General features: G+C 40.4%; 1 protein-coding gene and 1 long non-coding RNA gene across 3 annotated transcripts in view; one reads left to right on the forward strand and one right to left on the reverse strand.

Moving 5' to 3' along the window:
- ALCAM (activated leukocyte cell adhesion molecule) overlaps positions 1-2,157 on the forward strand; it is a 116,333-nt gene extending 114,176 nt beyond the window's left edge. For both annotated transcript variants that reach the window (XM_035315065.1, XM_035315066.1), the window contains one exon: positions 585-2,157. The gene's annotated coding sequence lies outside the window, so the exon portion shown is untranslated. The remainder of the gene's footprint in view (positions 1-584) is intronic.
- A 154-nt stretch (positions 2,158-2,311) lies between these two features.
- On the reverse strand, positions 2,312-14,591 carry LOC118160398. Its single transcript, XR_004747462.1, has 4 exons — positions 14,073-14,591; positions 13,259-13,340; positions 11,032-11,140; positions 2,312-3,177 (listed from the first exon to the last, which is right to left on the reverse strand). It is a non-coding gene; the product is annotated as an uncharacterized LOC118160398 (long non-coding RNA).
- Positions 14,592-15,282: the final 691 nt, after the last annotated feature.

Consider the following 15,282-nt stretch of genomic DNA (forward strand, 5'->3'; position numbering starts at 1 on the left):
TTTCTCATTTGTATAAAAAAATACAGCTCTGATTAAGAATAATTTCAGTATGTTATCTGAAATTTTAAAATACAAGGCACCATTTTTATACTAAATATGCAGAGCTCTCGGGGTAGAATGATACAGTACATAAAGATGCAGCATTCCTTTGCTAGGGATATCACTGTTTTACTAGTTTGGAAGAGGGAATTGGGAGTACCCAAACTAAGCCTATTTGAAATATTGAGGGGATGAGACGGAGACAAAATTAGTGAGGGTATTTATTGTCCATAGCAGTTCAAAGAGCATCATGGACCTACAGTGCAATCTCTTACTACATTTTTTTGTTTCTTCAGATTAGTAGTTCTACATAAGTGTAGAGCTTATCCAGAAATACATAACTTTCCAGATAAACTTACCTGATTTACCAGGAACAGTGTTGCAACAAGCTGTTCTTACAATGTAAGGAAATATTCTCCTCACTGAATTGCAGAACAAAATACTGCTAATGCAACTTTTTATTTAGAGGTTAGATACTGAGCAGTTACGCTGGTTAGCCTATTGAAGACAAACTGTTTAACTGGCTTTATCTTTCATGTTTTCAGAGAATACATATAGACCAATTGAAGCATGAACGTGGATTGTATTTAAACATATACAAAGAAGTGACAGCTATTCATGGTTCAAGTATTAAACAGATCATACTACCAAGTTTTCGGAGGATTTTAGACACAATTATCTCAAGCTAAAAAACAAAAAACAAAAACAAAACGACTAATTTTGGCAACAGCCATGATAATAGGTCACCATATTGTGTTCTGTTTGAAATATTTTTTTGTAAATGTCTGCACTGAAGATTTCTTTTTGTTTGCCTTTATGTAAATTTTTTACGTAGCTATTTTTATACACTGTAAGGCTTTGTTCTGGGAGTTGCTGTTATTCTGATGTAAAGTGTAATGGTTTTATTTCAATTGTTTTTATGACACCCTTTGGGCAGGTACATGTCTAATTCTGATTGTTATCAGTGAAGCCTCTGCTTTGTAGCAAGTACCTAAAGTGTAAGATTGTCTTAAAGGAAAATATCAATCTCCTTTTTCATTCTTAGAAATCACAGTAAAGAAGAAGGGTGACAGCTGCGACAAAAAATAAACTAAATTGCTAATAAAAGTGAAAATTTAAGAAAGCCAAACAAAGGTAAACAGCCAGAAATGGAATTAAGTTTCTGTGGAAAAGGCTGGGTATTGAACAAGGAACACAATGAAAAAATATTAGCCTATGTGCAGATGGTGGCTAGTAATTCTTTTCTTCTAGAGCAAGATGTGCATTTTATTGATACATTACCTGTTGTCTTTCATGTTAGAATTAGGATAAGGAACTGGAATTCTGGATTGATTTTGATTCCTTTATGTTATCCGCTGCCTTAAAGTACTGTACCTTTTATTCATTTTAAAAAGATATCAGTCAGAATTGGAGACTTTTTAAAAAAAGAGAGAAAAAAAAGTGGTCATATCAAAGCTGCATTTTTTTTCCACAAAAATAGAATATATATATTTTTTGTGTGTTTTTGTTAACTATGCTACAGATATTGAATGCACCTTGAGATAATTTTAGTGTTTTTAACTGGTACTTAATTTATCAAACAGTACATATAATTGTAACAATGAAATGTCTATGTATCTTTAGTTACATTCAAGTTTGTAACTTTATAAACATGTTTTATGCTTGAGGAAATTTTTAGAATGGTACTGATAAGAAAATGTTTTGGCGTAAATGGCCAATAGAAAATTGTACTGAAGGTGGAAAAATTCCATCTTTTTGGAAGGTTAGTTTCTGGAAGAAAGTAATAGGCAGCTTTGATGAAGAGGAACTGTAGAGCAAGCAGAACATCAGGTTTCCATTTACAAATATCCAGGGAAAAGTATGTTTTTATAGACTGGTAGGCAAAAAAAAAAAATAAATAAAAGAAAGAGATGGACGTTAGGAAATGTATTTTGCCACTTTTGCATTATTTAGGGGGAAGAAAACACTGTTACTTGTAAATTTGTAAAATGTTACATGTCTGGGCAGTAGTGACTGATGTCTTAATAAAAGCTTCCTGTAGTGCATTGGCATGGATTAAATACATAAGATGTCCTATAAACTCTATGCTGTATAAAATAATAGAGGGAAATCCTGTTATATGCCTCTAAACTCTGATTTGTTACTGTTTTATTTGGCACAAAGAAAAAATTATAATCTTGGTCAATATTTAAACCAAAGTAAAATGGGGTAAAAACCAAAGTAATTTGTTTTGCATGGCTAAGCCATTATGTTATCTCTGTAAATATTGTGATTTTTTTTTTTTAGAATTTTGTTAAAAAAATTCTAAAATTTTTAAACACCTGTTTTTCCAAAATAAAACGTGAACACACAAAAAAGTTACTTTATATACAAATATATCTTTTTCTTTTGGTGCGAGAACACTGCCAAGTGATACACATTTTTTAAAAAAGATGCAGTGGGCATGACTCTAAACAGGAAAAGCTGTAACAGAATGTGGTGAAGGAGTATGCAAAAATCAACTGTCTTTGTTTATAACACTACAATCGTTCTTAAACACAGAGAAGAAACCTCCAAAGATCATCAGGGAAAGCATAGGGAAGGGTTGAAAATGGTCATACCACTGTCTTGGGAACGTGGGGGAAGAAGAGAAGAAAAAGTCCTTCGACTTCCACAGCTATGAGAAAGGAATTAAAACACCTTCTCATCTTTTGGGATTCTGCTAGATCTCCTATGCACTTTAAAACGTCAGTCCTGGGAGCCGGTTTTTCACTGCTCCATGTTCACTATAGGCACGTTTCAAGAACCAAGAGAGCAAAAAAATTAATGTTTCTATCCATGCCTAAACAACAATAAAACCGAAGTATGTCTTCACCTGCTTGTCTGACATCTCAGTTTCAAAGACCACTTATGAACGCGAGGGAGGGCACTTACCCAGAGCTCATGCTGTCGCTGACTGTAACCCAGCGAATTTGCACCTGCAGACTCGGGCTTCAACAGGAAGTCTCAGGAGGTCCGGGGGGTTCTGTGGGGGTGTTTGGGCCGCCTCATGCAGCTAGAGTGCACAAGCACTCATTTAGAGACAAGGTTGACTATGCCATGATGCCTTGTAGGCATGCAAAGCCTTCCAAGAGGTCATCATGCATCTTCACTGGTGGCCTGGTTAAATAAAAAAAATAATAATTAAAAAAAAATAACAAAACTAAACAAAACACTTGAGCAAGGAATTGTAGGCATTCTGTCTGAAATTCTGTATACCACACTGGTGTTCAACTTCAGTTTACTGCACATGGGGAGGAAAAAAATACATCCCTCCTCAGCAGTGGTTTAAAAGCATGACAACTGGGAGTGGAAGAAAGGCAATCCTCTTGTTTTAAGGTTGGGAAATTAAGACATGTCACAGTGTCTGTTCACAGCTGTGCAGGAAACCGACACTGAGCTTGAAACAGGTTGTCTGCATGGTGCAAAGGCAGCATCCTGCAAGAATATCCCACAGGCTCTGCAAGCCATCAATTTTTTAAGTCCTCAGACGCAACGATCTCAAAACTATAGCTCACTGTAATAGATAGGAGCCACAATTAAAATGCTACCACAGAAACGCAGTGGGTAATGGTGTGGCCAGGAGGCAAGGCCTTCTGGAGAAAGAGTCAGGGCTTGGGCTCAACACATCAAAAGGCAAAGCATCGGGTAGATTTTGTACCACATCTAAGGCCTACAGAACAGCTTGCTTTCTAGGATTTTAATGCGCCTCCATCTACTACGCTCCTTAGGCTAGCAGGTATTCAGAGCCTTAACCAGCATTAAATTCCTACCGGCTTGCCTATCAGTAAAAACCAACTGTCCACACCCATCATCTGTACTGCCTACGACATGCCAACATCAACCAGCAATACAGAGGGTTTAGGCAGTGTATTACACCTTTCCCTTCACAGAGAGTTTTCATTATGTCATTTTTTTTGAAATGCACACATCAGTAACTAAATTGTAAGTTGATTACTTGCACATTATGAGATGCCAACATATTTTCTCCACATTGGTAGCAGCCATAGAGACAGACAAAGAATGAATAAATGTAAATTTGTTGGATTTTGTTTGCCTGTTTTTTAAGATCAATTTCTTCAAAAAACATCCACTATTCACCTAATATCCTTGGCTGTTGCAGTTAAATCTGATTTACTCGTACTACCACATGTAGCTGGTTGCTGGATACTTTCCTGTTGACTTCATGCTTAGACGGCCACATGTACGCAATTATCGCAGCTAAGATTATCAGTGACATATGAAATGAGATCCTGACCTCCTGTGTCAACCACATCTGTGCAAACCTTTTTCTGGGTTTTCTTTTGATGGAAAAGCATCTCCATCCAGGTAGCTGTTCCCAAGAATTGCCTGGTGCAGGTTTTTGAACAGCTTGCTCCTGCATGCAGAATAGTGCAACCTGTGAGAACGGAGGGAGCACAGGAGGTACAGCACTTCTCCTAGGGAGGCACTTCTACCCTGAAGGGCTCACGCCCCTCTAGAGGAGGGTGAGATCCTCAAGCTGGTGTAAATCAGTTTATCTCCAGTGCTGAACTAGGTTGGTGTCAGCCTTTTCTCATGGTACCCTGCCAGAGCGAGTGCACTACCTTACTACAGGAGGGGGTGGTAGGAAGGAAGGTTGAAAAGCAAAACAAAATAAAAACAGACATACAAGAAAACCACTCACACACCTGAAAATGTGTGTTTCCTGTATAATGCAGCACACACATTTAATAATGATTTGTTTCAAATTGTCAGAACCGGAAAGTTTATTACTTAGTATCAAATTATGTCAAAGTCAATTTTTTAAATAAGACTAACTCCATCCTCCTATTCCACTTACAATTATTAACATGCCCTGTAATTCATACATTTTTCTCATTTACATTCTAAATGGAGACATGCATTCCGTTAGCAGCAAGGCATTCTCTTTGATGTATTAATGAATTTCAGCTTGAAAAGGTAAAGACTGACAAAGTATTATGAAATTTTGTTCCTTGGTCAGAAACCTTTCCTGTAACACTTCCACTCCCAAATATTTTTATATCTCCTCTTCCACTTGACGATGCAGCAAAGACTTGCATAGTCCTTTGTCCCCCATCCTAGCACTTGTTTTTGCATCTCCCATGCTGTATGAATTGGTTCCCTGCTGCCTTCACCATCATTTGTTTATTTGCAGGACATTTAGTTCAGAAATGCCAGAGCACCTTAAGACACACACCCACAGTTTAACTCAACTATAAACATAAAATGGCTGCAAAACAGGCTAAGTGAAACATTCCAACTTCTCATGCTTGTGCTTCTACACGTTCACGTCCATTGTTCTGGAGTCCCATTTTGGAAAAAATACAGAAAATCTGATCCACACTACAAAGGCTCAACAGTAACACCATAACATTCAACTATACCTGCAGCACCAACGCAGCTAAGCTTTTTATTATTTTTTGACTGGCCCTTTTCTCATCTACTTGTAGAGCTAGACATAATGTTAAATAAATAACGAGCAGGAATCTTGGCACTGGAATGCCAGCACAAGGATTACGTTTAAGGATGTGATCTTTTTCTCATGTATTTCAGTTCATGTAGCTGTGAGGCAAGGAAGGATCTACTGCACGCTACCCAGCCCTGTACTTGAGAGAGAAGTGAGGGAAGACAGCAACATCCTATTCCTCTAAGAAGTAACAGATCAAATTTTAAATAAAATTATTTCCACTCATTTATATTTTCTAGGAAAAAGCAGCCCCTCTTTCAATCCCGCTTCACTCAGAAAAACTCTGTATATAATACAAGTTGTATTAAAACAGGCCAGCCACTAATCCAGAACATCTTGGCCTCCTTAGCCAAGTAATCACTTGCATAGGTACCTCGCTGATGAGGATTTGTTTTCTCCAGAGCTGGAAAGCATATACAAATTCAGGTTGTGTTGTGTTCAACAATGCCTACACACCAGTTCTGAGATTTCATTAGTATTTGCATCTGTCACAAGAAGAGCAAGTCTAGCATGCACAACAGAATACATTTGAAAGGAAGAGCATAATTGAATCTAAATGCAGGAAATGAAATGAATTAAAGAATCAAAAAAAAAACACTCATATAGATAAAATATTTCCACAAATTCAATTTCAGTGTTCTTGATGTAAAAGCTCTCCCCGTTTTTGTTAATCAAAATAAAGAAATACCACACTCATTTCCACAAATTCAAGGAAGTAAACACACAAACATAACTGACCAAAGTGACTGCTCCTACTAAACAGAAAGAAGCAGGATATGAAATCAGATCAGACAGGCTTTATCTAGTGATAAAATTAGAGTTAGCGAGATTACCAGCCTGTGGAATATGGTAGTTCCAATTATACAGGCAGTGTCTTTCTAGCCCCTGGTTGCTGTACCTTGAAGCAATTTATTTTTCAGTGCAGTCTAGTTTTGCTGCATGTCTTCTGCTGAGTGCTGAGTCCCAGGTTTTCCTAATTCAAAATATATCAGGAACAACACTGGAAAAGCAGTTCTTTTTTTTTTTTCTTATGTTTTACAATATATATACTATACTATACTATAATATATATACTATAGGAAAATAGGAAAGGGTAAAAAGTTTAGCAACCAAAACCAGCAGTGGTTAGGAGCTCTTTAGAATGTAATATTCATGTAACAACTCCTTTCACACTGCCCGTGTCCTGAAGAAACAATCCTTTGGTCCTTCAATAAGGAGGTTAGGGAGAGAATTGAAGAGTGAAACTACCATAAGTCACTGAAAGTACAAAATTTTTAAAGAAAGAAAAGAAAAAAAGATGGGAACATTGCTGTGATCACTGCTTCTGATGATGTAGTCTTTAGGTGCAGTGTTCCATCCACATGCTATCTCTGCTCTCTGGAGCTTTTATTCAAACATTTGCTCTCTCCTTATTACGTGTATACTTTTCTACATTTACACTAGCTAAAAGGTGCTAATCGCTATCACCAAGAATGGATCTGGATCCCAAGACAGTCAGAGGCACCCTTTATAAAGCTGCCAGCCTTAGTGGCCATCCTTATCTCAACAGAAGAAGCCATCAGATCTCTTCACGTAGCTCCAGAGGTGAAACAACCTATGCTATTGAGTTGAGGCAAACTCAACAAATTAAAAAAAAAATCAATCTAGTTCCACTTGCAGCAGGACAGAGATTTAACCATTACAGAAAACATGCAGGCAGGAATAAGCAGGTCATATTTGCATCCAAAATTGTAAGGAAAGTCTAAGAGCTGGACCTGCAGAAGCACCTGGAACAGAACTTGCTGAAGCACTAGCCCAGCCTCAACACAGCACTAGGTACCAAGAGGATGTTTTAAACATCTGCACTTTTCCATTCAGTGCAGTTCAACTCTGAGTCCAGAGATGAAATGAAAGGGAAAAAAAAAAAAAAAAGCTTTCTTGTGACTGTGAAAAAAGATCAGTCTGGACAGGAATAGCCTGTTCAGCTCCAGTGCACTGTGACCAAACACAAACGCTTCAGCCTTCTCACAATACATAATGCTGCCTTTGTTATAATAATTCAGCTTTCAATGAAAGTACATTTACATAAATTTCCATGCAAAAAATATTCAAATGCATTTAAAGGTGTTATTAACTAATAAACCTATCTCAAATGGTATTTTAATGCACTTGGTTCTTTCATTCAGGTAGATCTCAACACAAGATATGAGTAGAATAAGTAATCCAGCATAACAATGTGTTATTCAGCATCCCTAATGAATCTGCCTGAAATATGAGGCATGGCTGTTTGTTGCTGGTGGGGCATATGAAGAGTCATAGCCAAAGAAACAGTGAGCAAGGCTACATTAAACAATACTGGCAACAGAATTTCTAAGTGGGAAAACAGCTTCTCGGTTTCTACCATCCTGAAGATAATTTTGGTGTGAAGATGTCACAAACTGGATACCCATTTTGTGTTACTAATACTCATCTGCCACTAAATTCTGGGTAATTCAAATACCAGAGGCAGGACAGAGGTGGTAAGAGAGAAAGTGTCAGGAACCAAGATGGAACAAATAACGTAGTTACCCAGAACACATTAAAGCTGACCAAGAATCTTTAGGAAAGATACAAAGGAAATTAAATCCCAAATGAGAACTTTCTCAGAAAGAAAATAAAGCAGCAACTGGAGATTTCGCAGTGAGAAAAGAAAAGAAAAATTACCAGGATGTATGAGAGAACAAAACAATTTTGATTGTGTAGGAACTAATGAGCTACAACAGAGATCTAAAAAAGCTTTTAAATTAAATACTTTTAGTCAGGGACTCATAAGGTTGCAAACTACTACAGAAGACAGCCTAAGTTGAGGAGGAATCAGACTGATATTTAAGGTACATACAGAGCCGTTCCTTACTGTCTTGGGTTCTCCAGAGGCACAGCCATGCAAGGTCCCATTTCAGAAGAATTACCTGCTAACATGTTTCCTTGGGGTCTAACCGTCCCCCTTTATATTACAGGTGTGGGACATAACTCAAGATAGGGACTATAATGCTGATGGATTAATCAACATATTACTAACAATTAATAAATCCAATAACCTAATTAATTAATAAACAGACAACTGTTACCAATTTACATTTATATTGTTGGGCTTGCTGTCACACACAAATACAAAGCTACTGTTCATCACTCCTAATTCATACCATCTGCACAGAACTACTGAAACACGTACCTGTCACCCTTCTCTCCCCACACCGCTTAATGTTGAGGTGCAAGTTATCCCTCTTCACTTTTCCCATCCACACCAGGCCATTCTAAGGCAGACCTAACATAGTCCAGCAAGTTGTCCAGCATTCCAATGGCCACAGGTCTGTGGGACAGACCATCTGTAGAAGTTCATGCTCCTGCTGCTGGAAAATCTTCCCACCTTTGTTCTTTACCTGATTTTTACCTTGTTTTCTTTCCCTTTTTTTTTTTTCCTCCATTTCTGAATGCAGCTTTGTACCTCATTTTCTGCACCCAATTTCTTCCCAAATGAACAACTCGCTCCTGATTACTTCTACTCCATTGGTCCTAGTGGGTGGCCTTGCAACCCAAACCCCCCTACAGTTACCTAGTTCACACCAGTAACTTTTAGTATACACATCCTCTAAGACAAAACACTGTGCTTGAGCCTTGATAACCAGTTAAATAGAAGCACTTTCCTATCTATTGCATGAAGAGTGTGCCTTTGACAGCAAGATGTTTTTCCAGGCTGTTTTCATTCTCTTACACCATCCTGTTTGCACTCAGCTTAGAATCACAGAACAGTTTTGGCTGAAAGGGTCCTTAAAGTCCACACAATTCCACTCCCCCCCAACCATAGGCAGGGACACCTCCCACCAGACCAGGTTGCCCAAAGCCCCATCCAGCCTGGCCTTGAGCACCTCCAGGGATGGGGCATCATCAGCTTCTCTGGGCAGCCTGTGCCAGGGCCTCACTACCCTCACAGTGAAGAATTTCCTCCTAACATCTCATCTAAATCTCCCCTCTTTTATTTAAAGCTATTCCCTCTCATCCTATCACTCCACTCCCTGACAAAGAGTCCCTCCACAGCTTTCCTGTAGACCCCTGTTTGGTACCAGAAGGCCACAATGAGGTCTCCCCAGAGCGTTCTCTTTTCTGGGCTTAATAGCCCCAGCTCTCCCAGGTTTTCTTCATAGGAGAGGTGCTCCAGTCCTCTGATCAACTTTGTGGCCCTCCTTTGGACCTGCTCTAACATCTCCACATCCTTCTGGTGCTGAAGGCCCCAAACGTGGATGCAGCACTCCAGGTGGTGCCTCACAAGAGCAAAGCAGAAGGGGACAATCCCCTCCCTCTCCCTGCCGGTCACTGCTCTGTTGATGCAGCCCAGGATGCAGCTGGCTATCTGGGCTGCAAGCACACGCTGCTGGGTCCTGTCGAGCTTTTCATCCACCAGAACCCCCACATCCTTCTCCACAGGGCTGCTCTCAATGAGTTCTCCCAGTCTGTGCTCATGGCTGGGATTGCCCTGACCCAGGTGCAGCACCTTGCACTTGGACTTGTTGAACCTCACTGGGCTCACGTGGGCAAAATTCTCAAGCTTGTCCAGGTCCCTTTGGATGGCATCCTTTCCTTGATCTGCAGACTTGCTGAGGGTGCCCTTGATCCCACTGTCTATAGATATTAAACAGCACCGGTCCCAGCCAGACCCCTGAGGGACACCGCTCATCACTGACCTCCACCTGGGCATAGTCATTGACCACCACTCTCTGGCTGCAACCTTCAAGCCAATTCCTTATCCACTGAATGGTCTCCAACCTTCAAAACCCATCTCTCTACAATTTAAAGATAAGGATGTTGTATGGGACTGTGTCAGCTGGTGGATTACAAAGCTGACAGGTTCTTCGACATGTTCTTTGGACAACCTGTGGGTTTCCTGCAGAGACCTTATAATACAAGACCTGGTATTCCAGAAGACCATCTTGGTCATGTGGGGTGACTTAAAGTGATCTAAGTGAGAACAAAATCCAGAGGGCACATGACCAAACTAATCATTTGAGAAAGAGACAAGCAGAAGCAGCCCAGCTCTAATGCAGAAGCAGAATATAGCACAGAAATTGAGTCAACTTCAATCCAAAAAGATGAAATTCAAAGAGGGAACAAATGTTGATTTGCTCTTATTCCCATACGCTCCAAATAAAGTTGACAGAGCATTGTTAACTATGTTTTGTATTTCTTGGCAGTAAAGCGAAGCACTGTGTAGAGATAATATCCAAAGCCAGTTGTGCCAACTGCCTGAAGGAAACAGCACAAGCAGAGCTGACTGCTTTGAGCACAGTGCTATTTTCACCCTCTTACACTTCTGGTGCCTGAGCTAGTGTGAGTGAGCATGCCTAGAGAGGGAAATTGTCCCACAGGAGGCATATTTTAGGGAAGGGAAAGTTTTAGGTATGATGTGAAACACCACAGTTAACATTTACAGGGTTTTGACTGCAGATAGTTAACTCACTAGCCACAGACTTCCATCAATCATCACAACATACCCCTCTGATCCATAATCATTCTTGACAGCAGGTGTAAGTTTGTTGTTGGAATTAGCAGTCCATCTCCCCTCACTTCAGAGATCATTTCCTTCCAGCACAGTCTCAGCGTCTGTAGAGCAAGGCAGCATTAATATATTTTTCCCCCTCCTGATGCTGAGCAGCCCATGATTAATCACACTGGCACCGGATCCTATTCTGATGAGGAAAGTAAGCTAAGCATTGCTTATGTTCCTAAATATGTTAGGCATTTACAATGTGTTTTTAACAGCTTTCCAGTTGATATGCTGAACTTGTGTGACACTGGTTTGAATTAAGGCAAGGCATAATGGCAACAGCTTGGTATGTGGAGATCTGCCGGCCATTTCTAAGCCCATACCAGGCTCCAGAAGAAACATTACAATAATTATTTTCTCCTTTTCTTCTAAAATCTGCTCTCAGTACAAACCAGAACTCTATTACCATTCCAGATAACATTCCATTGGCGCTTGCTTCTTGCATGTAATTAGCCTGTTCACGATGTGCTGGTGACATTGTTTAATTTAACACTTTCTGATAAAGTTCAACTGTCAGAACTGTTTGGAATTTTTTTCAGCATTGAACTGGGCTGCAATCTGTGACTGCTTGGCCATTTTTTAATTCCTATGTTCTGCAAAATAAAGCCTTTTTCATCAGTGAGCCCAGGGCCCTTCAGCTGGGACATCTGCCCTCCTGTCTCCTCAGGCAAACAACAGCACCCTAAGAGATTTTTTTTCCAAACATTTAAATTTTAACTCATTCATTAAAGTCAGATTCCACCACCACCACCCCTTATCACCATTTTTGATGCAATTAAATGATTTGATACTCTTTTACCTGGTTGTTGACTAATTCCCAGTGCACTATCCTGTAATATTTAGCAATTGTCTCAAAGCACTGTATCATGTACAGAATCTCACGAGGAATTCAGATGCTATAATTTTATTACCAGTTTCTTAATGAAAGCAGAACATCAGACTGAAGCTAATCTATTCTGTTGACACAACAAGCTTCAAACTCCTGGCTTACTCTTTCCTAATCAGAAGCCTAATCAAATTTTACTTGTTAATATGATCTGATTATTAACCTGCTCAGGAAGGAATTATCTTTTTTCAGTTTTTCAAGTCAGGACCCTCCTGGGCTCACTGCATAAATCTAGACAGTGACAAATGGTGGTACAGACCACCTGCCATCCTGTTGTGCTGGGATGTGGCTTCATCACCCCTTAAATAATGGGTATGAATGAGCAAAAGCCCAGCAAACATCATGACTGTGTCAAGACAAGGGTGCTTCTAGACTGCGCTCCTTGCTCGCAGGCAGGGCAGGGCTACACTTAGCATCTCCCACACCAGTCCCCTGTCTGATGGAGCTCCAGGTCTCCCTCCCATGCATCTGGCAGAGGAGGCATGTGTTGGATTAGAGCCTGCTCCTCTAACCTCCCTCCCCCATGAGACAAGGTTATTGCTGCTTCCTCTGCGGCTGGCAGCTATTACTTACTGCCAGCTGTGCTCATGTTTGCTTCCCTGCCTCCCCCTGTGCTAAAGCGCTGCTAAAGCTGAGGTGTATTTGAGGGCAAGCAGCCTCTTGCTTTGCACGGCAGCACGAGAACATCCTACTCTTCAGTATAGCATCTGGCTGCGATGAGGTGGCTGGGGGTCAGGGGTGAGGAGGGAACCTTGGGAAGATTGCCTCTGAAGGGAAGATGGGGCGAAACGTTACAGAGCACCAGCAGAAGACCTGTCAGAGCCCAGGGGTGCAGGTGACAAAAAGCAAAGGAGGGGGAAATGCATTCCAGAGAAATGGGAGAGAGCATGGAGAGCTAGGAGAGCAAGGAGCAGAGATCGAAAGAGCAGACTAAACATGCAAGTTCACAGACTGGAAAGAAAAGGCAGGCTGGTGAAAGAGAAAACGGGGCAGGGAAAGAGCGTGAGTAAACAGTAGCAACCGTTGGCAAGACACTGAAACACTACTGAGAAAGGACATGTAGCTCTTCAAAGGACAGGCAAGGAATGACAGGCACAGGACCAAAAAAGACAGGTTGTTTGAAGGAGGAGAACATCCTCAACATTTACTTGTTTTGTACACACCCTTTTCAAAAAATATTTTACACTGAAAACATGCATTGGATTTGTATTTGCAAAGAAGCTTTAGAATGAAAAGAGAAAAGGGGAGGGAAACGTGGAACGGGAAAAAACTGCCAGGGGAGTTCTACCTTGTGCTCCCAATTTCCACTGGCAGGCATTCAGAATGGATGAGGTGACTTTTTAGCACTTGCATTGAGTCCGTGCTACTACCTGGAGATTGAGGGAGAAAGGGGTTTGAACATTTCTGAAAAATGTGCACTTCTTCAGAGTACAATCCCTCAAAAAGAGGGAGCAGAGACTAGAGTGAAATAAATTATAACATGTTCCCTCCACCACACAGCAACAATGATAAGCTTTCAATAAAAAAATACTTGATTCTTTTTTTTTTTTTGAAAGGCAAATGAGTAAACAAATCCATCTGATGATAGATGGATGTCACCATGGATAGCTCAGGAAACAGAGTATTAGGAAATCATTCTAATTACTGTGAATCTTAGTAGATTTAAGCATTCAGGGGTCATCTATCAAAATTAAGGCATGCTGTGATTAGAGAACTGCATTAGGACAGGATCCATCTTGCATTACAAGGGAGCTTTCCAAAATTAAAAACAACATACAAGGAAAAATGTCATTCCTTTGAGCTTTTGTGGAAATCTTAGACAATTTGTAATTAATATGCATGCACAATGACTTGCAGCTTGGAGGGTAATATCACTGTCATGTGCCTTTTTAAAACTTGGTAATTTTAATGCCATTTTTTATTAATATGATTAATGCAAGCTAGTTTGCGTAGATGGGAAAGAACAGAAGCAAATCACAGTTAGCTGTCAGCTTCATTTAAATTCAGATTGGTAGGAATATATACTGCTCTCTGGCCTAAGATATCAAATGGAAAGAAGAGAAGAAAAATAAAATACTCAGAGAAACTGAACCATTACTTACAGAAGAGGGTCAGATGTTGTCACCCACATAAGGAAACTTGCTCAACCATACTTTGGGACATAATCATACGTTCTGCAGAATGCCAAGATAATGGATAAGGACTTCAAATTAATTTTAATAAAAGACAATGGTGTACAGGCTGTAACTGAGTTTTATGTTAACAAATACCCTTCAATAGTGAGCTGAAAAATTAGAGGGGGAGCTTAATCCACACTGCCTTGATTTAGGCTCATCACACTCATAAAACGTCCACTGAAATGTGGGGGCACCACTTATGAGAAATGAACCTTTTTTTTCTATAATTTGAGACCTCACTGTAAACAAGAATGTGCTACTGTGGCTCAAACTCAAAGCAAAAGGAGAAAGAAGTGGTTGGCATCTCTGAAAGCCAAGCCAATGGTATCTCAGATTAAAATCTTGTAGGGATTCTTTTCAATTTGGCCATTGTCCTTCTGTTATTCATAAAATCAAAGAATCACAGAATGGTTTGGATTGGAAGGGACTTTAATGACCACACAGAGTTCCAGTCCCCCAGCCACAGGCAGGGACACCTCTCACCAGACCAGGCTGCCCAAAGCCCCATCCAGCCTGACCTTGAACAGCACTAGAACAAAGGTGATCTAAATGTGGGCTGCAAGTCTACAAGCAGCTTGCCAGGACAATTAAAATTCACCCTGCAGCACTGCTCCAAGTCACCTCTTCTCCTGTAGCTGTGTTCTCTCTCAAGACACCCACAGCTCCTCTCCCCTCTGCTGCTTACCGTGGCGTGGGAATGGAGTAGATGCCTTGTGCAAGCAAGCAATCCTGCAGAAAGTCCCATTTGTCTTATGTTTGCTACACATCTGAAGAACTGCTGCTATGCGTGCAGAGCCAGCCCTATATTTCAGGTACTGTTTTATTTCAGGGTTTGCTATATATATGCAGTAAATCCTCTAAACTCAGGAGGACGTGTCCTTCACGTCCTCCTGTTCACACACACATGAAGCGTGGATTGAATGTGCAGGGGACTGGATTTTTCAGAAAGGCTGTGTGCAGGGCCACATATACACAGTGCCTGGCCTGTGCAGATGTGCTCAACTGAGCACATCAAGAAGTTCCTTCAGAGGACACAGTTATCCCCTTGTTTATAGGGCACAGCCCTTTAGTAAGACTTTGGTCAGACAGTTCTGAAGTCAAGGAGGGAAATCACTATGCATATATTCAACCAGTT

The sequence above is a fragment of the Oxyura jamaicensis genome, chromosome 1, assembly GCF_011077185.1.
Source record: "Oxyura jamaicensis isolate SHBP4307 breed ruddy duck chromosome 1, BPBGC_Ojam_1.0, whole genome shotgun sequence".
Lineage (NCBI taxonomy): Eukaryota > Metazoa > Chordata > Aves > Anseriformes > Anatidae > Oxyura > Oxyura jamaicensis.